Here is a 24,116-nt window from a genome sequence, read left to right on the forward strand (position 1 = left end):
ATAAAAGCTGCCTCCTTGAAATCATAATATCTGTAATTGTATAAGGATTCTGTAATTCAGTAAATGGGTCTAATGAACAGTGTGTGGAGTTAAACATTTTAATAAGCCAGCTTTACATATTAAGTTATGTATGTAACATAAAACACATGTGTATCACAGCACCCCTTCTGCTTATAACCAACATCATACAGAACCCAACACTACGGCAGATAATGGGTAAGCAACTTGTTCAAGTTTATAAGACATGGACAGGAAAGCAGCCTAGAATTACACTTCCTTATAGTTTTGCAAATAAACTATTTCTTTCCGATATGTAGAATTCCTGAAGTTGCTAGCTTTAAAATTTCTGTCCAGAATTTTGACTTGAAGAGGGAGTCTATTTAGAGAAAATTTATATTATACCAAAGAAAGACCAAAGAGTTCTAATTCTCAGATAACCAATACAAATTTAATCTGTGCTACATATGTAAAACGGAACATATGAGAATTCATCGTGTAAGTGCAACAATAACATATAAAAGTAAATATTTTTATGAGAAGATATTTTAAAAGATAAAATATAACCAGTGACAATTACTCTTTAAGTGTTAAAGACACAAAAATAGAGAAACAGTTCAGGCAGGTAAAGTTAGCATAGAGTTCTGAGCACATATAATTGCAGGATAGACAGTAAATAAAAGATAGGAAAATTGATATACACCAAAATGTGGTCAATATTTACATCTATTAAAGGATAAGAGAAACAGTGCCAATGATAATTCTTATGAGAACATCTATTTCTTTTATTGTAAGTTACACTTCTCATAACAAATTTAAAAAAACGTATTTTACTACTCAGGTTATTGTTTTAAGTATGGGAATGAATAGAACTGTGAAATGGTCAACTTTTATAACCAGAGTTCTCAAAGACAATAAATGCAATTAATTTGATTGCTTTTTCTAGTGGTTTACAGAAATCAGAGAATATTACTTTCATAATAACAGAGATAAAATAAAATGAGAGAAGGTACTTAACCACATGGAATTTTCTCTACCACTGTGGTGACTTTTACTCAAATGAGTTATGGCCATATTTAAGGCATATTTTGGCAAAGGAATATTTGTTAACCAGTAGAATCCAGCATCCTCTGGTGTTGGGTTCTGATTTCAACAGAGGAAAGTAAAGATGCCCAAAGTGCAGACTACACCACAGTGGCAGAACTCCTTCTTAATGCCTAAAGTCCTCCAGTTTAGGCAAACAGAAGAATGAGACCCTAATACACCCACCACTAGCCGAGAAGCACTGCTTGGGGTACAGTCTGCTTTCCATGTCCAAGGCTGCCGAACTCTCAGACACGGAGGCCGACTGTACCACCCTATTTCCATTTCATACAAGGGATTTGAGCATCTGTGGATTCTAGTATCTGAGGGAGGCCCTGGAACCAATCCTGGCAGGTAACAAGGGACGACTGTACTACAATATTCTACATTGTTGACTGTCTACTCACCTCAAGGCTGGCTGTGCTATGTGCAAAGACAGGTTTCCTTTTATTTACTTAGATTCCACTATTCATTGATTTCAATCAGTACTAAGGTGTCTGGCAAGGCCAGTTAGTGTCATATGTTAGCAGTTTGAGAATGACAGACAGACACACCTCTAATCTTGGCCACCAGTTCCTATTGTGGACACACTCTACCATCTTGTGTGAGCACAGAGATAACGACAAAAAGATGCATGCTTTGCATTTGCTTCCTCATGATGAGAAGACTGAAAGTGGGGTGACCCGATGTGTTCCATCTACTTTGAGCTACTTATCATACCCTGGCTGGTCAAATAAAGATAAGACTTGTTTATGAATGGAAGAAAATGAAAATTAGGTCTGTAGCTGATACTTTACTTCTAGTGACCAAGCAATATCCTCTTGTCTTATCCCTACCTAATCTTACAGATTCTTTTTCATAAAAGACACAGAGGGATTGGGAAAATTCAGAAAAATGATCACTGACATTCCAAATTTGTTCATATAAACTTCAATTTCAGTGGGTGGTCTTCCTATGGGCTAGAATATATCTTATATATCTTATATATTCATTATTATTCATTATAAAATGACTCCATTATTATTTAGCATTTAATATTTAATTATATAACATTTGTTTTAATGGAGTAATGATAGGTGGTAGATAATCTCTCTCCATTCAAGATCATTTGTGTACTTCTGACAATACTTTACTAAATAAACTAGTTCTAATTCCTGAAATCCTCTACATGGAATAATGTTACAGGTCAAGATCTTAACTTTGGTTTATATTCTGCAGTTTTGACTTGAACCACTTATCTATGATTTGAACCAGTATTAAAGTTCTGGTTAAATATATTTCTCAAATACTATGTTATGCAGAGAGTGGAACTCTTTTTAAACTGCATTGGGATATAGAGTATTAGGGAATAGTAATGTATTCCACTAATATACAAACCACTAAGACATTCTGTAATTATAAGAATTAGAGGATGAGGACATTATAGAGGAGAGCTAGATGACAGAACGTAAAAAGGGTGAACACACAAAAGGTGAAAGCAACGGATGCCGCTAGTTCCTTCCTGCTGCTATAACAAATTACCATAGGCTGGGAGGCTTATAAACAACAGAATTTTATATTTCTCACAGTTTTGAAGGCTGGAGGTTCAAGATCTGAGGCCAGCATGGTTGGGTGAGGACCCTCTCCCAGCTCCCAGATTATCCTGTATCCTCACAGGGCAAAGGGGCAAAGGGTGTTCTGTGGGGTCTTTATAAGAGCACTAATCCCATTCACCAGGGCTCCACCCTCGTGATCTAAGCATCTCCCTAAGGCTCCCCCATCTTAATACCGTCACATTGGGCATTAGAATTTTAACACAGGAATTTGGTGGGGGGAGGGGACACAAACATTCAGATCACAGCAGGTGTTTAATTCCAAAATGGTCTGCATGGTTGGGCCAGACATTAAGATTATGTACTTCATTATGAAATTAAGATCAACCCCCCAGTGCAGGGAGAGATCCAGGTTTTGTAGTACCTAAAACTACAAACTGGGGGCAGGAGGATTCATTAAAAAAATAATAAAATTTATAAATATAAAATTGGTTACAAAAATGAATAGTCATTTAGAATGAAAAAATGTTGCAACAAATCACCAATTTTAAAAAGCTGATAAATTTCTTTAAAAACATAAGCATTGAAAGTGTTGAAATAACAATGTTAACACCCTGACACACTTCAAAAATAATTCTTCTTTTTTGTCTGCATACTCTTTCTCTCATAATATGACAGTAATTTCATAATATTTTCTGTAGAGAGAATAAAAAAGTAATTCTGTCTGTCCTCTAGTGGCTGATAGAGAGGCTTTTTTTTAGGAATAGATTTTATTTTTATTTTATTTTATGTTTTATTTTTTATTGGAGTATAGCTGATTTACAATGTTGTATTAATTTCACGTGTACAGCAAAGTGAATGAATTATACATATTTTTAATCGATAGTTTAGAATATTTTTTTTCTTCAGCCTCACAACTCATTAATGGTAATGGCTTATAAATGGTTGGGATGACAAATTTGGGGACAAAAAATTGGGAAGAATTTTGCATAGACTTATCTTTTGGCTTCAGATCTTGCAAATAAATCTTTTTCTCCTCCTTCCCATATACTTGCAGTGTTAGGGGCCGGAGGCAACACACCTAACACACTAGGATCTCGTGGCCGTGTATGACTGCCACAATGCCCAGAAGATCACACAGTGGGCAGTTTGAGATTCTTGGAAACCATTCTTACCACAGGACAGCTAGTGTTAACACAAACATGCATGTATCCAGACTAAGTTCATCTCTACCAGCCTCCCCTCAGCGGAATTCCAAAATACCACCACCACTTGGGAAAAGTGAGGATGGGGCAGCTGACATGGAAAAGGACAGGGTCTTAACCAGCTGTTATCAAAATATCTTTTGCAAATTTTCCAAGCCCATATGACCATGTGAACACACTTCTAGGCAACGGAAGAATGTGGCTTTTGTGGGGCTAAAGTTTATGTGTCCAATTTGGATGGTCACTGGACTTTTTAAGAAGAAGAATACAGAATGAAGATATAAGATTAGATATAGGACTATTGAAAAGGGCGGAGAAGAAGAGGGACCCTAAAGCTTAAATTTCAACAGCTTCTAAGCAAACCTGTTGCCATCTCTTCTCCACCAGCCTCCCCAGCCTCCCCTCCACCCCTCCCCATACCAGTCAGGGATTTCCACTTTCAGATGTGAGTCCTCTGTGGTCATTTGCACCCATGCTTTCTCACATGTTGTTTTTTCCGCCCACAGCCTGCTTTCAGCCTGCATCCCCTGGTGTCCTTTTCCAGATACCTGCTGTTCTTCCGGGCATCTCCACGTGTTGCCCCAAATCACGGCAGCAACGTTTCATAACACATTATGTCTTGAATGTTCAACTTTAACTTAGCAGCCATTTTTCACAGATCAACTGTGCTTTGGTGACTTAACATCTGGATACATCTGTTTTTGATCTTCATGGCTCTGTCTCATCCGGGCAACCAAGTCCTGCTTATGCTTCCTTCGCTGTGCCTCTCACATCTGTCTTTCTCCATTCACTCCCTTGCCTCTGCTCTTGTCTGGGAGCACTTCATTTCACATATGGATCAATGTTCCTGTCTCCAAATTGTGTTTCCTGTTCCCAGGCTCCAAGTATTGATACTGTAATCTGTCCTGCACACAACCTTCAGCTTTATCTTCCTAAAACAAAACTTAATTTTCACACTTTATCCAAATGTTAAAAAAAAAAAAGAAAGAAAATCATGAAATGCTAAAGAGTATCTTCCTTCAACTGATATTCAAGGGCTCTGGACCTTTTTTTTTTTTTAGAGCTCAGCTTTTTATTGAACATGTTACTAAAGAGGTTTAGTCCAAAAGACCAAAGCCCATGCCACCATCAGACTCTTCAGATTCTTGTTTCTTTGCTTCTACTTTCTTATTCTCAGCTGGGGCATCAGTGGCGGAGGGGGCAGGACCTCCTGCTGGGCAGGTCCACCAGCCCCCACATTGCAGATGAGGCTCCTGATGTTGACATTGGCCAAAGCCTTTGCAAACAAGTGTGGCCAGAAAGGTTCAACATTTATACTGGCTGCTTTAATGAGGGCATTGATTTTATCCTCAGTGCCCATCACCTCATCGTGGTGCAGGATGAGGGCTGAGTAAGATGCAGGCGAGCTCCAAGACGGAGGCCATGGTGCAGGCAAGTGCTAGGCGGGGGCTGCCAGACTCAGTGCTAGTCACGGGATGAAGCGAGGGCCTCACCCCAAGGACCAAGCACCTTAGCGGCAGCTGAGGAAAGCTGGACCATCTTCACACAGTCTCCGTGATCATTAGCATATAAAAAAAATTCTTATTTGCAAATGTTCATAAATTTTACTCTCTTCTGTCTGCAAGTGATTCTCATTTTTTTTCTTTGCAAATTTAGAATAATGCAATGCCTTTGCTAAAAAAAAGAAATGATTGCTTTTTGATGCACGTCTGAGTACCTATGACTCCACAAAGGATGCCAGTTTCTACAGTTTGCTGGTTTTCCACCAAAAAATCCAACACAACCAGGCACTTATGAGGGCTCCCTTGAGTGATATCATCTCAAAGGGCAGAAGCGTATTTGCATATTTCACATTTACAAAGATGTGAGTCATACAGATCTTCTTTAAGCAGGGAGACTGCTCCGTTGTGATGGCTCCCATAGAAATGACCTGGGATTGTCCTTCACAGCATTCATCAGGCATGTCCTCATTTTATTCTATTAGGAGAGAAGAGAGAGCAATGCCAGGCTGATCGATGTACCGGTGAGTCTTACGGCTGTATTTTAGCATGACCTATATTACAGGAGTTAGGCAAACGTAAGAGAATTTACTACTCACAGGGTAATGGCTCACTGCGGCGTAAGGGTGTCCCAAACACGGCCTGTTCTTGCTTTATTTGCTCCCCAGTGCTTGACTGATAGTCTTTTTCCTATTTTGCCTTACTTTTTTTTTTTTTTTTTTTTTTGCCTTACTTTTGAAAGCATGGATTCTCTTGCCTTACTGATCTCTTTATACCCTTATCATTTTCCCCTGAGTTATTTGGCGCGATGGCAGCAGTGCGACGCCGAGGCTGATTTAACATCATCCCCCAAGTATGCAGCCCTGAGCTCAGAGTCGAATATTTTAAGACTGAAACACGTAACACATCTGTCAGGCAATGATACAAATACAGTCCCCTGTCAGAATGAATGAATGAGGTAATCCAGAGTATGGATAAATTGCAGGGAGATGGAAGATGCTAGAAACTGCGTTTTGCCAAAAAGCATTTCTGAGTAATTAAGTTATTTGAGGGAGAATGATATTCCTTTGTTTGGGGTTCGAACTCAATTTTTTTTAAACCAAGAGACCCTGGTGGTAATTCCTAAAGAATGAAAGTGAGGTGAGAAACAGATTCAGCTATACACACATAATGGAAAAAGTGTGTGGTCCTTTTCTGGACTATCTCATGAGAAGGATATATTTTTTTCTGTAATATTTTGTAAAATTTGCTTAACCAGGTAATTCCTCTTTACGTGATTACAGTCCCGTTTTTGTATGTATTTATTACAAAAACCAGACACGAGGATAAACCCAGAAACCACTAAAAATGCTTCAACATTGATAGAAATGGACCACATCATAAAACCTGAAAAAATTCTCAACAAAGAGAAAGTAATATCCCCAAGTCAGTTGTTTCTACTGAAGGTATATAAGCTCCTTCCCACAGGGGAAGGGTGTGAAAGGATAGATATGTCAGATACGTGATTAGAAACGAGAGGACAAGTAAGTCAGGCAGAGAAAGACAAACACCATATGACATCGTTTACATGTGGAATCTAAAAAAATGGTACAAGTGAACTTAATTACAAAACAGAAGTAGAGTCACAGATGTAGAAAGCAAACTTATGGTTACCGGGGGAAAGGCAGGGTGGATAAATTGGTAGATTGTGATTGACATATACACAGTACAATATATAAAATAGATAACTAATAAGGACCTACTGTATAGCAAAGGGAACTCTAGTCAATACTCTGTAATGACCTATATGAGAAAATAATCTAAAAAAGAGTGGATACATGTCAACTATATTCCAATAAAAATTAATTTAAAAACAAAAGAAATGAGAGGACAGAGTGCAGCCTGTAGGGGGAAGGTTAAGTGAAAGGAAGGAGGAGACCAGGAGGACTACGTCCCTGGTTCCTCATTGATCATTCAACTGGGAAGGAAGTTCCCAACTTTACACACGATTGGCTCAGTTATTTATAACTTGGGATGAGCCATTTGAAGCAGCAATTCAGTTCTGTGAATGGTCCACGCACACTCAATTCTCTTCATCTGGAAACAGAGGTGAAAATCTCACACTGAAGATCTAAGATAACAATGACCTGGCAGTGCCATGTGAGTAGGAGTTATCACTAATCTCATTTAACCCTGCACGCACCTAGAATCCTAGTGTCCTGATACCATCTTCAATAATATCTCAATGTGACTCTTACATACAACTAGAACTATATTTATAAGTACATGAGTTATTAGATCTTTATTAGGATAGGACTGTACATCATAGTCTAGTATCTTCTCGAGACTATACTGGATGGTTCCTTATTTTTCAGCTGCAACTTCGAAGAGGAGAGAAATGATGTCAATGTTCAAACAGGCCACTTATCCTTTTTTGTGCCATCTCACCTAATCGTGGTGTTCGAGAGTTTGGCAAAGTGGAATCTACTGCCTCCAGATCAGTGCTCTTGTTCTATGTGGGATGCCCTCCTCCTGGCTCCCCCTGGTAGGAGAAAACCTACATATCCTGACTCAAATTCCACCTCCTCTGAGAAACCTGTATCACAGGCAGATTTATCTCCTCCCTGCTTAAGGCTCTATTTAGGGGCCCTTTTCCTCCTGCCTCTGCTGGTGATAAATATTCTGTGCAGTATTTCATCCTTTAGTAGCTATCCCTGACTTGGCACACTGGAGAGTTGAGGACAGGGCGTGGGGCCCTGACCCTCAACACTTTATATACAGTAAGTCCCCTACATACGAACCTTCAATTTGTGACCTTTCAAAGAGGCGAATGTGCAGCTGGTTCCAGCAAGGAACCAGAACCTGTGCCATCAACGTCAGGCATGAGTGAAATTGCAGCTTGCCCTCCATTTCCTATAGCTGATGATCCTTCAGCTCTACCATCTCCCACCTCCTCTCCCTCCTCCAGTCAGTAACTCTTCTTGCCTGTTCACTCAGTGCCAGGCCCTGTATGCCAGGTGTTGTACTATACTACTGTGCTTTTCAAGGTACTATACTGTAAGATTAAAAATGTTTTATTTTTTGTTTGTTTTTTATGTATTATTTGTGTGAACTTAAACAGCTGATTGTGTTAGTTGGGTACCTAAGCTAACTTTCTTGGACTTACGAACCAATTGGACTTAATGCGCTCTCTGAACAGAACTCGTTCATATGTAGGAGACTTACTGTACTGAGGACCAGTCTTTCAGTTGGTACTTAGTCATTTGCTAGATGTTGAATTTTACCATAAAAATCTTGTCAATAGTGATTGTTCTTGGTAGATCCTGGGATAATCCAGAAACCTAACCCCCAATTACTTTCTTAGTTTTATGAGATAAATGTATGGTTGTGAAAACATGGCATCTTGAAGAGAGGCTGTGCCTGCCTTTCTACTGATGGGGGCCTGTGTGAAGAGCAGAAAAAAGGAGATATGGAAAATAGATCTCCTCCTTTCTTCTCCTTCTGCAACTCTCTGCCAAACACCTGCTAGCCTGCTGCTTATAGACAGAGTTATAGCAGCTGGGCTGAGCCAAGAGAAGTTACGGAAATATATTTACTCATCACTGGCCAAGAATACACTCATCTTTTCAAACATAGGACAGTCACACATGTCTGTCAAAACTGTGAGGGAAGTGAACTCCATATTCTAGGTCTCACTATATATGTATCAACTAAATTTTGCCTGTTACAAAAATACAGAGATAGAGAGAGCTCGTAAGATCTTTGTAAATATCAATACATGTAAATAAAGGTCTATTCCATTATAAACTGAACTTGTGTATACTTGAATTAAAAATTCATTTGCCTATCAACATTGAGACGTAATTTTTAAAATTTTATTTTAATAAGGATATTGAAATAATTGTTACAATGTATTTTTCCAACTAGTTTGGTAAATAACTTCTTTCTTCGTATCACATCCTCTGATGGCTATGGGACATGAACATAAATTTCTTTCTCCTTCATATCAGATTTGTGTGTGTGTTTAAAACAATAAAAACTCAATTCAGTGGCTATTTGTGAGTGATGATGGAAAAGATACATTCTTTGTTGGAAAAGAAATATATTTGTCACAAATAGCCACCAACTTCAGTGGAGAAAATTATTTGCACACTGAACAGGGAAACTGCCAAAGCGAAGAACAGAGCATCTGCTGTGGACAAGGGTATAATTATCTTGCTCATCCAAACACTGTTGGGCGTAAAAGTTTTACTCTCTCTCTGGCAAGATGCTCTGCTCAGACTTTTAACACAACATTATTAGCAAATAATAACTAGTTTGGTAGTCCTGTCAATAACAACAGTCCGTTTTTTGGACCATTTCCTGAAAAATGGAAAGTAGACTCTAAATCTGATGAAATTAACCATTTAGGTGCCAAAATGATCAAAAGCATCAGTCCTGTCCCATCATAAACCTTTCATATACCTGCATATATCGTTTAACATAGAGCTGTGAATTTTTCAAAAAGAGGAAACATTTTATCTTCCTGGTTCTAGATTATAATTTACTGTACATTTCTATGAACTATTTTCTGATCCTTAATGTTTTCTTTCCCAGCTTGGTGAGGCCAACATTACTTTTATGCCACTCTACCTTCATTTAGAAAGAAACATGAGTGGACCATTCTGGTAGACCAGATGGATAAAAGAAGTTTGTTTATAATGAACAGATATCAATGATCATAGTTATAGGTGCTTTTCTGAATCTGCTGTTGCCAATTCTAACTTTTCTCTTGGAATTTCAACTTGAGATGGGCAAGAGACTTGAGTATGCTCATAAAACCATTGGAACAAGGAGGTTAGACTTCCTTTTCCAATTGCTTACATGTAATTGTTGTCTTTTTTAAAAAAGAAGAAAGAGGGGATAGGAATCATGAGGCCATTTCCAATCAATGCCTTTAATAGGCAGGCCTGTTGAAATAATGTCATGCCACTGTTTTTCCCCAAAACTTCCAACCTCTATCAGCAACAGCTGACAAGTTCCAGCTAATTTGAAATTGTGTGTTCTCTCCTGTGAAGATCAGACCACACACACAGTATTGGAAAACACCCAGTAATACCATGATTTCCCAAACAGAGGGCTCATCATGTTCCTTCTTCTGTGCATAAAATAATAATGTGTCCTTTTTATTTAGAATAGAAAACTTTTCCATCCATTTAAATTTTATTCTTTATTAGCAGGGGGAAGAGGAGATCAAATATTAAAGTCTATTAAAAAAAAAGTAGAAGTGACAATTTCCTCCAAGGTTGGTGATTCCAGACACTGGCACAAATTCATCCATCTGGGTGTCTCAAGAACATATTCCCACATGAGGATCCAAAAGGGAAAGTGTCACCGAACTGACAGATGGGCTTCCCTTGCCTAGATCAGCCTAATGGAGCTTTTAGGCAATTTGCATACTAGCTGTCAGTGACAAGGTGTGTGTCAAGGACTTGAGAGCGGCCAAGAGAAGCCTCATGGAAGACATGCCTTCATGACTGATGTGTGTGCGTGCTGATGGGCAAAATTTGTTTGGAGGCTGCCAGTTTAATGGAAGCACTTTTTTTTTTTCCTTTCTGAGTTACTGGCTGCAGCAGTTCACTATAGGGTCAAGGCCAGAATAATCTTCATCCCAAATAAAAGACACACGGAAGTCTCGTTCTTTCTTTTGGTAAATCACACCCAAAGTTGTGTTCTCATGCCTTCACTTTTTTATTACATATGCATTGGAAATATTTTTTCTAGTGTTATGGTTGAATATTTAAATGTTGAAATATTGACAGCTGCCTGGTTTATTGAATCTCACTATCTGAAATAAAGAAACAGTGGCTAACAAATTGGACAAACTACAAGAAGTAAATAAATTTGTAGAAACAAACAATCTGCTAAGACTGAATCAAGAAGAAACAGACAATTTGAATAGACCAATCACTAGTAGTGAAATTGAATTTGTAATAAAAAAAAACTCCAAGCAAACAAAGGTCCAGGACTGGATGGATTCACAAGGGAATTCTACCAAACATATAAAGAAAAGCTAATACCCACCCTTCTCAAACTGCTTTTAAAAAATTGAAGATGACAGAACACTCCCAAATTCATTCTACAAGGCCACCATTACCATGATACCAAATCCAAAGACACTACAAAAAACAAAATTACAGGCCAATATCTTTAATTTTGTATAGATGCAAAAATCCTCAACAAAATATTAGCAAATCAAATCCAACAACATATAAAAAGGATCATACACCATGATCAAGTTGGAATTATTCCAGGAATGCAAGGATGGTTCAATATTCTCAAATAAATCCATGAGATACAACATGTTAACAAAAGGAAGGATAAAAATCACATGATCATCTCAATAACTCTAGAAAAAGCATTGGACAAATTTCAATATCCATTCATGATTAAAAAAAACTCTCATCATACTGAATATAGAGAGAACTTATCTCAGTATAACAAAAGCCATTTATGAAAAAACCCACAGCTAATATCATACTCCATGGTGAAAAGCTGAAATTCTTTCCTCTAAATTCAGGAAAAAGACAAGGATGCCCACTCTTGCCACTTTTACTTAACATAGTATTGGAAGTCCTAGCCACAGCAATCAGACAGGAAAAATAAATAAAAGGCATCCAACTTAAAAGGGAAAAAGTAGAACTGTCACTATTTACAGATGACATGACGCATTATATAGAAAACCCTGAAGTCTCCACCAAGAAAACTATTAGATCAAATAAATGAATTTAGCAAAGTTTCAGGATACAAGATGAAGTATACAGAAATCTTTTGCTTTTCTATACACTAATAATGAATTATCAGAAAGAGAATGTTTAAAAAATCCCATTTAAAATCACATCAAAAAGAATAAAATACCTGGGAATGAACTTAACTAAGGAGGTGAAAGACCTATATTCTGAAAACTATAAAACACTGATGAAGGAAATTGAAGAGATACAAAGAAGTGGAGAGATGCCCCATGGTCTTGGCCTGGAAGAATTAATATTGATAAAATGTCCATGCTACCCAAAGCAATCTATAGATTTAATGCAATCACTATCAAAATACCCATGAATTTTTTTCACAGAACTAGAACAAAAATCTCCTAAAATTCATGTGTAACCACAAAAGACTCTGAATTGCCAAGCAATCTTGAGAAAAAAGCAAAAAGCTGGTGTTATCACCCACCCAAACTTCAGACTATACTACAAAGCTACAGTAATTAAAACAGTATAGTACTGGCACAAAAATAGACAAATCAATGGAACAGAACAAAGAGCCCATAATTAAACCCACACAGCTACAATAATTAATCTTTGACAAAGGAAGCAAGAATATACAATGGGGAAAACACAGTCTCGTCAATAAGTGATGTTGGGAAAACTGGACAACTACATGTAAAACAATGAGATAAGAACATATCCTCACACTATATATAAAACAAACTCAAAATGGATTAAAAACCTGTGTTAAGATCCGAAATCATAAAACTCCTAGAAGAGAATATAGGCAGAACACTCTTTGCTGTAAATTGTAGCAATATTTTCTTGAATCATCCTCCTATGGCAAAAGAAATAAAAGCAAAAATAAGCAAATGGGACTTAAAACCTTTTTCACAGCTAAAAAAAAAAAAAATTCAACAAAACAAAAAGACAAACTACTGAATGGGAGGAAAATATTTGCAAATGATATGTCCAACAAGGGGTTAATATCCACAATATATAAACAGCTCACACAACTCAATATCAAAAAAATGAACAATCCAATCAAAAATGGGCAGAAGACCTGAATAGACATTTTTCCAAAGAAGACATATAGATGGCTAACAGGTATGAGAAAAGATGCACAACATTGTTAATTATTAGAGAAATGCAAATCAATGAGATATCATTGAGATATCACCTCACATGAGATATCACCTCACACCTGTCAAAATGGTCATCATCAAAAAGTCTACAAATAACAAATGTTGTTGAGGATGTGGAGAAAAGGGAACGCTCATATGCTGTTGGTGGAAATGTAAATTGATGCAGCCACTATGGAAAACAGTATGGAGATTCCTCAAAAAACTAAAAATAGAACTACCATATGATCCAGCAATTCCACCCCTGGGTATATATCTGGAAGAAAATGAAAACACTAATTTGAAAAGATACATGCACCCCGATGTTCACAGCAGCATTATTCACAATAGCCAAGATTTGGAAGCAACCCACATGCCCATCAACAGATGAATGGGTAAAGGACATGTGGTACATATATACAATGGAATATTACTCAGCCATAAAAATTAATGAAATTCTGCCATTTGCAGCAATGTGGATGGACTTAGAGAATATTATGCTCAGTGAAAGAAGTCAGAGAAAGACAAATACTGTATATCATTTATATGTGTAATCTAAAAAAATAAAACAATTGGATGTATATAGCAAAACAGAAACAGACTCATGGATATAGAGAACAAACTAGTGGTTACCAGAGGGGCGAGGGAAGGGAGGAGGGGCAAGATACAGGTATAGGATTAAGAGATACAGATTACTATATATAAAATAGATAGGGGCTTCCCTGGTGGTGCAGTGGTTGAGAATCTGCCTGCCAATGCAGGGGACACGGGTTTGAACCCTGGTCTGGGAAGATCCCACATGCCGCGGAGCAACTAGGCCCATGAGCCACAACTACTGAGCCTGCGCGTCTGGAGCTTGTGCTCTGCAACAAGAGAGGCCGCGATAGTGAGAGGCCCACGCACCGCGATGAAGAGTGGTCCCCGCTCACCGCAACTAGAGAAAGCCCTCGCACAGAAACGAAGACCCAACACAGCCATAAATAAATAAATTTTAAAAATGACTGTTGTTTAAAAAAAAAAAAAAGATAGGCAGCAAGGATATAGTGCATAGCACAGGAAAATACAGCCATTATCTGGTAATAACTTTTAATGGAGTATAATCTATAAAAATACTGAACCACTATGCTAGACACCTGAAACTAATATAATACTGTAAATCAACTATACTTCAATTAAAAAAAGAAACAGTAGCTGCCAAAACCAATGTGAATATTCCTGTTGCTTATCATATTCTGGAAAGTTTCATCCTAATCCTACAGTCTACTGTAGGATTGTTTCAGTGAAGCAAGGCAAGAAATTAATTAGAGAAGCATGTGTTAATATATATATTAATATATTGTGTTCTCACAACTTGCTCTTTTAGTTATTGTTTATTTATTTATTTATTTTTGGTTGTGTTGGGTCTTCGTTTCTGTGTGAGGGCCTTCTCCAGTTGTGGCAAGCGGGGGCCACTCTTCATCGCGGTGCGCGGGCCTCTCACTATCGCGGCCTCTCTTGTCGTGGAGCACAGGCTCCAGACGCGCAGGCTCAGTAGTTGTGGCTCACGGGCCTAGCTGCTCCGCGGCATGTGGGATCTTCCCAGACCAGGGCTCGAACCCATGTCCCCTGCATTGGCAGGCAGATTCTCAACCACTGCACCACCAGGGAAGCCCACAACTTGCTCTTTTGACTTTGACCACATGAATTATCTGCCACCATGGTCGGAAGGCACATGGGTAGCTCCAAATGAACACATCTTCCATAATTTACACTCTATTATAATGCCCTCTCATATTATGCTGGTCTGGACCATAATACTTTTCTTTGACCAATGGTTATCCGCAAGTTTGACACAAGTCGTTTTGATAACCACTTATACATTGGGATTTATTCTCTTGAGATGCATTGTCTTGTAACACAGCCACTATCCTGTAAGGAAATTATTCCAACAGCATAATTTCTTGAAATGGGTTTTTACAGATAAGCTTTAAAGACAATAATGCGTAGTCATTGAAAGGAAGACTATGTTAAGAGTTAAGGCTAAAACATGTGCCATTTCAGTCACAGAATATTCTGCAGGAGAGAGAGGCTCCACGGAGATTCCCTGGAGGCCAAGACAGCATATGGAGAAAGAGGCCATGGAAAGGAGAACTGAGGTGTCCCAACTGAGGGTTCTCCACAGAGCTCTCTGATAAACAGATCTGTGTACGTGACCCTAGGTGGCACTACATGGAGCAGAAAGCCTACCAGGTCAATGCAGAGAATCACAAACTTATTCAAAAAAATCAACAATTTAATAAGCAATATATCATACTTGTTTTTAGCCACTTTGTTATCTATTGCTAATTTTTATGCAGAAACAGATAACTGAAATAACCACTTAAAAATGCAACATTTTTCCGAGATCCTGATAGACAGCTAACTAACTTGCCAGGTGACATTTAATCTGCCAGAGGCTGTTTTCTCATCTATAATATGAGCAAGCTGAACTAGGTGACCTCAAGGTTCCTTCCAGCTCTGAGAGTCTATTTCATTCTGCACTGGGATTAGAATAAAGGTTGTTAGCCATCTGACTGCAACAGCAAACTAATTATGCAACATTGCAACCTTCAAGGGAAGGGACTTTAGTTGGCAATCCTGGTCCAATATAAATCCACCAGATAACAAAACATCCTTTGTGAAAAGGGCTTCAATCTCAGCCTCATCATAGCTGAACATTTTTGATGTAGATTCTTCAACTCTGTATTATATATATTCTAAAGAAAACAATTGTTTCGTGTTAGTGATTACACAATATGAGATGTGTGCTTTTCAAAAGAGCTAGGATCTGCTGCTGTAAGTTCATTCCACTATTTAGAAAGAAAAGGAATAAAAATATAATGTATATGATGACATTAGAGAGTCAGAAATCTGTACCTATTTACACATAAAATTTCCCTAAGGGTAATTTAAACACCATTATCAAATGGCTTACTCTGTACCAGTTTAGTACCAAGAATGAGATTATGATTGCTTTTTAAACTTGAGGACCTTTTTTTCCCCTTAACCATCATTTTTATAGTGTTTGTGGTGTGTCATACATTGTTCCAAACATTATACAGATGAGGAAACTGAAGCATATAAACATTAGGTACACAGTTGACATGTTAGAGCTGGTCTTATATCCCGGGAAGTCTGGCTCCGGATTCTGTATCCTTACACATAAATGTACTGTTTTGACCCATATGAGAAGTAAACCCAAGATCATGTTGTTATCTGAACCAAATTCTGACCGAGTGAGCTAATTAACATGATAGTTATATTTAAAACGTTGAAGAATTATGTCAGAACTGTTTAGAGATATGAAGGTATTACAGAAAAGTCAAAGACCAACTTAAGTCAAAACAAATCTGTAATTTGGATGCAAACTAAACCGAAATATTTTATTTACTCAGTTTTCAAAAAGGCACCTATTTTTAGAAATGCTTTCTCTAAGTTCTGCAATGTCTCTTAAAGACATTAATATTTATTCACTAATTTTATTTCCATTCATAATGTGAATTATCCTATTATTACCCAAGTGAGAATATTTACACACATGCCAGAAAATCTCAACAACCTAATTTCATGATGTTGATTTATCCAGATTAGCTTCGGGGACACTGATTTGTACCCACTGTAAACAGGACTGTGCTAAGAGTCATTTCAGCCACAGAAGCAAGCGTGATGCCCGAGTCTAACTCAGTTATCTCTTAGGGAGAAAAGGGAGGAGGCTGTAGGAGTGCTTAAGTGCATGGTTAAATGGAGACCCTGGAAGCATCTTCCCAGACTGAGATCTTTGACTGTGTAACCTATCACACTCAGATATCGCAGCGGCCTATATTATAATTCTTTAAATCTGCATAATTGAATCAAATTATAATTAGTATATAGTATCTGCCTGTACTAACATCCTTTGACTATTCATGTTTTAATCAAATTATGCTGAGTATATTGATGAGCAAAATTGCCCCTACTGTTCAGCCATAGAGCACAGTAGCAGAGAATGGGACCCTGAAAACTGCTGAGGTTTGCATACAAGGTTCCTCAAGGTCATGCTACCTTGGAGAGGTTATTGAACCTCTCTGAGCCTCAGTTTCCACATCTGAGAACTAAGGTTAAAAATAGTACACCCCTCTTAGAGCTGCTAGGATGATTCAGTGAATGGAGCAGATGTGAACGACTTAGAACAGCCTCTGGTTCTGAGTAAGCACGTGTAATTGTTAGTTATCATGATCATTTGTATTGTTCTTGCTCATAAATTTATTACTGAACTGCACTGGCATCTACATTGGCTCTACAGAGTGTACCAGGCAGTTCTCCATGTGAGAGCTTCCATTCAGGACACTATGAGAACAGCATGTGTCTGATTTTCATAAATATGATTTTAATGATGATCACACTTAACATTAAGATCACTTCTTCCTTGGCATTAGAAACCTGCATATAGGTAAGTGACTATAACACACAGACAGCAAATTTGAGCATTTAAAAATTCTGCCGATTTTAGCTATAGCTCTACAAGTTAAATAAAAAGAAGTGAACTTTCAATAGAATGACATTTTGCTAATCCTGTCAACAAAAAGTAAAAATAAAACAAAATGATTAAGCCAAAAAAGTGTGCATGTCTGCGTGTGTGAATACACAAAGATGTGACATTTTTATTTTTTAATTTTTATATTATATTGAAGTATAGTTGATTTACAATGTTGTGTTAGTATCAGGTGTACAGCAAACTGATTCAGATATACATATACATTTATCTATTCTTTTTCAGATGCTTTTCCATTATAGGTTATTACAGAATATTGAGTAGAATTCCCTCTGCTATATGGTAGGTCCTTGTTGTTTATCTATTTTATATATAGTAGTGTGTATATGTTAATCCCAAACTCCTAATTTATCCCTCTGCCCCACCTTTCCCATTTGGTAACCATAAATTCTAAACACAGTTAGACGTCTAGTTAAGGGTTATCAACAACACTTTTGAATGCAAAGCCCAGTTTTGGTTTCTGATGCATGCACTATAAATGTTTGCTAAAATATTGAATGACAAGGCAAAGGGGTTGAATTCAACAAATCATGTGTAAGAAATGTTTGGCTTGATTATCCAGGGGGAGTCGTGATGTGGTTTAATGAGCCAGACCACCTTTCATTAGGACACAGAAAGGGGCTAGGAGTGCCATTTAGGGAGTGTAGCTGTCTGAAAAGAAGGTATTGCTCTGTGCCACCTTTAAAGATGACAATAGCAGCTTTTAGCGCAGATTTCATTTTTAATAATCTCCTTAAAAATCACTAAAAATATCACCCCACTGTGTAATTTGTTTCCTTCACGCTGATGGCACTCCCACTGTTTAAAACTAATTGCTTTTTTACATTCTCTTAAGGTCAGGCTCAACAGAATGAATTTGAAGACAGCATAACTATGAGCCTCAACTGTTTAACACATCGAGGGCAGATCACGACGCTGATTGAATGTCTCCTTCAGAAACGTGCTGAAGATATTTACTTTAATTTGCCGCTAGGCAGACATCACAGTGACTGACAGTGTAACTTGAAGGTTTGTTAAACATAGTCTGGTGTTTATTTGCCTCTCTCTGGAAACTTGTCTAGAAATTACATCCTTTTTAAAAATTCAACCACTAGGTTATGCAGCAGGAAAAAAAATTTATGTCTACATTCAGTTGGAATTTTTGTGAGGACATTCAAGTACTGTTTTAATCTATCTAATCTATCTCTTTCAAGATGGCATATAAATTCCAAAGTTGTGCAATCTCTTCACCTTTTCCTAAGAGTGGAAACTCGGAAAACCAAAACAACAAAGTATGTTGTCCAAATCAATCAGTAGCTGACCAGGTACACCTTGAGTGATTGCAAATATAGCTGAAAGGGCTGAATTTTCCCCACCGCTGTCAGTGACAAATGAAGCAGACAGTTGAACAATAGCCATACAATTTGCAGATTGAGTTAAGCAAGATGTGTTTTAGCAAATCTGTGTGTGTGTGTGTGTGTGTGTGTTCCTGCATGACTCATTCATCTAATTAGTACACACTCCCCCTGTTCCTACCTTACCCAGCATACATGATGACCACATGTGTGGCCAAGGGTACTTGCAATATATCAAAAATCAATGAGGCTCAGTATGAAAGTCATGTACCCTGATTTGCCACAAAACCAATTTAAAAAAAACAAATGAGAGGATTTATGGATTAAGAAGTATTGGTGTTTTTTTTCTTTTCTTATAGATGCTTAAGAATAAAGAATTTTTAAGAGCATGACCTGACATATATATTTTCTGTGATTTTTTTTTTAACATGGGCGCAGGACCATATACAAAGTCTGGAAGTCAGTAACCAAAAGCACCAACAGTGGTTTGCCTATCTGCAGTATCTATTTTCTCACAGAAAGTTGTGACCATCTTGAATTCTTAGAAACAGCATGGAGACTTCCAAATAACTTGCTCATGAAGAATCACCAACTTTCCCATTATGATCTAATTTTCTTTTGAAAAAGACTTTTTAAAATCCATGAAAACTTAGATTTTGGTCCTAGCATTTAAAACACATCCTAAAAACATAAACTCTAGACACAAAGTGACTAAGCACAATCATTCACCCATGGTGATTGTGACTTTTAAGTCTAGATAAATGTCTTCTTCCATTCCTCCTTTTATTATCATTCATTAAAATTCAGAGAGGGTGAGGGAACAGTCTAGCATTAAAATTATTCCACAGTTGAACATTTATCCAAGACTACAACAGTTAACAGCTTTTATAGTGATGGTTTTGTTGCCACCTTTGGGTGTGTATTTTTCACTACAGGTTTTGGGAGAGAAGAAAGAGCCAGTGACCTCAGGCTGTAGGCGCTTTGTCATCTTCAGAACTGACCTACTTGTAACTCAGTACTCTCACTTCGGTTAGTGAAGCAAATGGAAGTTTCATCACTCAGGGCTGACCTGCCAAGGCACCATCCTTATGCCACCTGGAGCCCTCAGGGGACAGCAGGGGGCATAAGGGGGTGTCCCTAGAAAGTCCAGAGCTACTCAGGCAGTCATGTCCTCCCTCAAAGTAGTTGGTCCAAAGAGCCACTACCCTGCAGATGGTGTGACAATTAAGTGACAACTCTGCAAAAATAGAGCCTGTAAACCCTCAACTAAAATATGCTCTTTGCTCATTTGTTTACATGGGGCCTAACAGAGACCATGTAGATAATAGGTTGGATGGCACAACTAGTAAAAAGAAAATTCTATCAAAAAGGATAGAATCGTAGGATTTCAATATATACTCACTTCATTTTATAAATAAGGAAAAGAATTTCAGGGAGGGAAAATCACCGTCCCAAAAACAAACCACAGAGCACTCTAAATGAGTTAGGCTCCAAGTGTGGTCCGTGGGCAGGTGCCAGTCTACAAGCCAAGTCCAGTCTGCCACAAGTTCAATTATAGAAATCGAGAGAGAACGCTTACAAATGTGGATGCCAGTCACAACATCCAAACGTCTGGTTTCATCCTTTACAAAAGCATCAGGCTGCAATAGATTAGAAACAAACAAAAACTCCATCTTCATCGTGGGTCGTTGAAGAAGCGCCCCTGGGAATCAGCATCTCCTAACTTCTGGGATGTTAGTGTCTCCACCACACCTTCTTGGTCTTTACTGCAATGTGGGCTTTGATGAGACTGCATAGTCGAGTTGAGAAGAATGCTGATATCAGATATAACTTTATGTCAATAGGAAAAGAACATAAAACTAATCCAAATGTCTATTATCGAGAAGTTTCAGGTGGGAGAAAGGAGAAATCACTGAGCAGTTTGGGAACTACATCACGCTGTCTTTGGGGTCAGATTTGTATACCTTTTAAAATGTGTTTGATTAGTTTTTGTTTTCCTAGGTTAGAAGCAGAGATAAGGAACTTATTTCTTTACCAATTAAGATCTTTAATCATATATCTGCAATCATATTTTATTAATGACAGAAAAGGAGAAAAGTAAAAATGATTGATTTTCCCCAACCTCAATTGCATTTCATTGTTTCAGCCACTTCACTACGGGCTTTCCAGAGAATTTCCAGCGACCATCATACTGCCCGGGAAAAAGTTTTTAAGAGCCCTGGAATGTCCTTCTAGAAATCCCATTGCTTCCTCAAGTCTGACCTTTCTTGTGAACCTCACAATGGATTGGGCCTCGAGTTGGAGGTACCGTTCTTACAAGTCCTAGATCAGCTTTCTCCAGCTCAGGTAACCAGGTAAAGCTGATCCCTAGAGCCGTTCCACTGCTTCTACCTAGAGCCAGATCTGGTCGGATACACATAATATTTGCTTCCTTCAGCCACCCTTCAACTTAAACTGACAGCAGATGCTCCACATGTTTTGCTCTAAACAAGTACCTTAAATATATGAGACCAATAGCTTTTGGGAAAAGAACTGAATCCATTCATGTCATGTCATTTATTTCCTTTGACTTTTCCTCCCAAACTTCAGCTTTGGCACAGCTGGGCACTTCCCTGTCAGGATAAGGAAATACATTCAAATACAGCTATGATTCTGAAAGAATTATAGGAAAGTAGGAGATTAGGTATGCTTCGTTTGTTTGTTTGAATTTGTAACTTTGTAATCTTTTACTTTGCTTGAGAATAGGACATATCTGATTGATTTATGATCAATAGCTCAATCCCCCCTCCCTTTTATTCTCCTATTTTAAAACATTAAAGGATCCTCTTATACTTTTCTTCACTGTTCCAGGGCCTTGTACTAATTAAATGCTCAGTAAATAAAGTATAAATAGCTATTGTAGGAGATCATAGTGGCTTTTGTCTCCCTCTGTTTGGAACTGTGGAGTTACTCTGTCAATAAATTCAAATTCATTTTCATAGCCCTCCGTCTGAATTCTTTATTGACCCAGCTTGAATATCCTCTGCTGTAAAGTTCTGTGCCACAAACTGCAAACTGTGTATGTAGAGCACTGCCCCCACTACCCCACCCCGTGAAAAATATAAAATTTAATCTCACTTCCAAATCCATAAATACGCTTCTTTTTGGAGTCAGTACAGGTTATACAGGGGGGCCTCCAAAATCTTCTGATCTCTGACCAATTATACTTCTATTCAAGACTACTTTGCCATCAAATGGGAAAACAGTTCCAAGATCTCTCTGAAAAGATCAATATAGTTAACCCACGGCTAGCATGATTAGAAAACAAAAAGATAGTCAAAGCATATCTTCACAACTACTTTATTATGTTAGTCACAGTTTTGGTTTTTGGTGTTATAAAAACCTACATCATTGCTTAATCTGTTCACTCGCAGAACATTTATTGAACAAAACTCTCTGCGTGGAATTCAAAAATAAATAAGATGCAATGCCTTGAAATATTTTGACTGATTTCGAACACAGGCAGTTGAGCTGTTTGTGCATTTGGCTACATACAATTCTGCTGGACTCTTCAGTCCTAACTTGAATTCTTGGTTGTAGACATTCCAGATAACCTCTTCCTTCATTAGAATAATTTTTCCTTCACCCCTGTCTTTAATGATTGGAGGGCCGTATAGCATCTACTATTTTTTCAGATGTATATCCAAAAGCCTAGTCTTCAGTATACTACTAAGAGCTCTTTTCATCATTGTCACTGTAAAGTCATCACTGCGGCATAAAGTGGAGCACACTGAAAGTGGCTATCATCCAACAAGTAACACACACCAGCCGGATGTCTGTGCTGTTATCAAAATTACAGTATCGGCAGCTACACTAACGTGCTTGATGTTTAAAATGCTTCACTCTGGGGCAACTTGTTCAAAGCTGTCTTTCTTTAATTTGAAGCAATTTCTCCTTTTCCAGGTTAAAAAAATTAATCGTCATACCATGACCACGAGAGAGAAAAGAACTGTAGCAGCTGTCTGAACACTGAGAAGAATAAAACCACAGCGCAGAAGTTTTTTCTGGAAAGGGAGTTTCTCTGTTTAAGAAAGTTTAAAGGATAAATTCAAGTTCAGTCTTACTTATAAGCAGTCTCTGAAAGAAGGAAAGATTTCTATCCCTCAGTTTCATTTAGAACTTCCCACGATGTCATTATTACACATCTATGCTCCTTTATGACACTAAAGTGATTATCACTGTTTAAGTTAAAAGCCAACCTAGTTTGGTTATAACTTTTCTTCTTAAACTCTTCCCGGGGTTTAAATAAGCAGTAGTAAACATAAGCAATCTTCCTTCCTGAAGCTCTGCATCCATGAGGGCATCACATACCCTCTCATGATGAAAAGGTGCTTTGCTCTGCAACCCTCCACCCTGCCTGACAAATGTTAGACTGAAGATGCACATACTGTAAAGGCAGAGGCCTGAGTTAGATTTCATGTCTCTTTCACAGAAGTACACATAATAGTTTATAACTTAACTTTACCAGTGATATGGTGGAATCTTGCTCAAATATTTGTTGAACCAATGTTAAATACAGAACATAACATTTTTAATAATTTGTAATTAATATGGGCTATTTTTAACAATGAGTGATAGATGTTTCTGGAAACTCTATTTGACTTATTTATATCCAGTACTATGCATTATTTATAATAGATTTTATTTTTAGAGCATTTTAGTTCCACAGCAAAACTGACCAGAAAGTACAGAGAGTCCCACATACCCCCTGCCCTACACACACACACCCTCCCCCATTATCAGCATCCTGCACCACAGTGAGAGACCTGTTACAATCAATAAACCTGAATTGACAAGTCATTGTCACTCAAAGTCCATAGTTTACATTTGGGTTCACCCTTGGTGTTCTACATTCTATGAGTTTTGACAAATATTTAATGATGTATATCCACCATTGTAATATCACAGAATAGTTTCACTGCCCTAGAAATTCTGTGTTCTACCTATTCATCCCTCCTTCCCCTCAACCCCTGATCTTTTTACTATCTTCATAGTTTGCCTTTTCCAAAATATCCTATAGTTGGAATCATACAGT

At 37.8% G+C, this 24,116-nt stretch overlaps 1 protein-coding gene and 1 pseudogene across 11 annotated transcripts in view; both read right to left on the reverse strand.

The window, feature by feature from the left end:
• RBMS3 (RNA binding motif single stranded interacting protein 3) overlaps positions 1-24,116 on the reverse strand; it is a 727,705-nt gene that overhangs the window by 579,645 nt on the left and 123,944 nt on the right. The gene's annotated exons all lie outside the window — the stretch shown is intronic.
• Positions 622-6,078, reverse strand: LOC130709041 (60S acidic ribosomal protein P1-like; annotated as a pseudogene).

This window comes from Balaenoptera acutorostrata, chromosome 10 (genome assembly GCF_949987535.1).
Source record: "Balaenoptera acutorostrata chromosome 10, mBalAcu1.1, whole genome shotgun sequence".
Lineage (NCBI taxonomy): Eukaryota > Metazoa > Chordata > Mammalia > Artiodactyla > Balaenopteridae > Balaenoptera > Balaenoptera acutorostrata.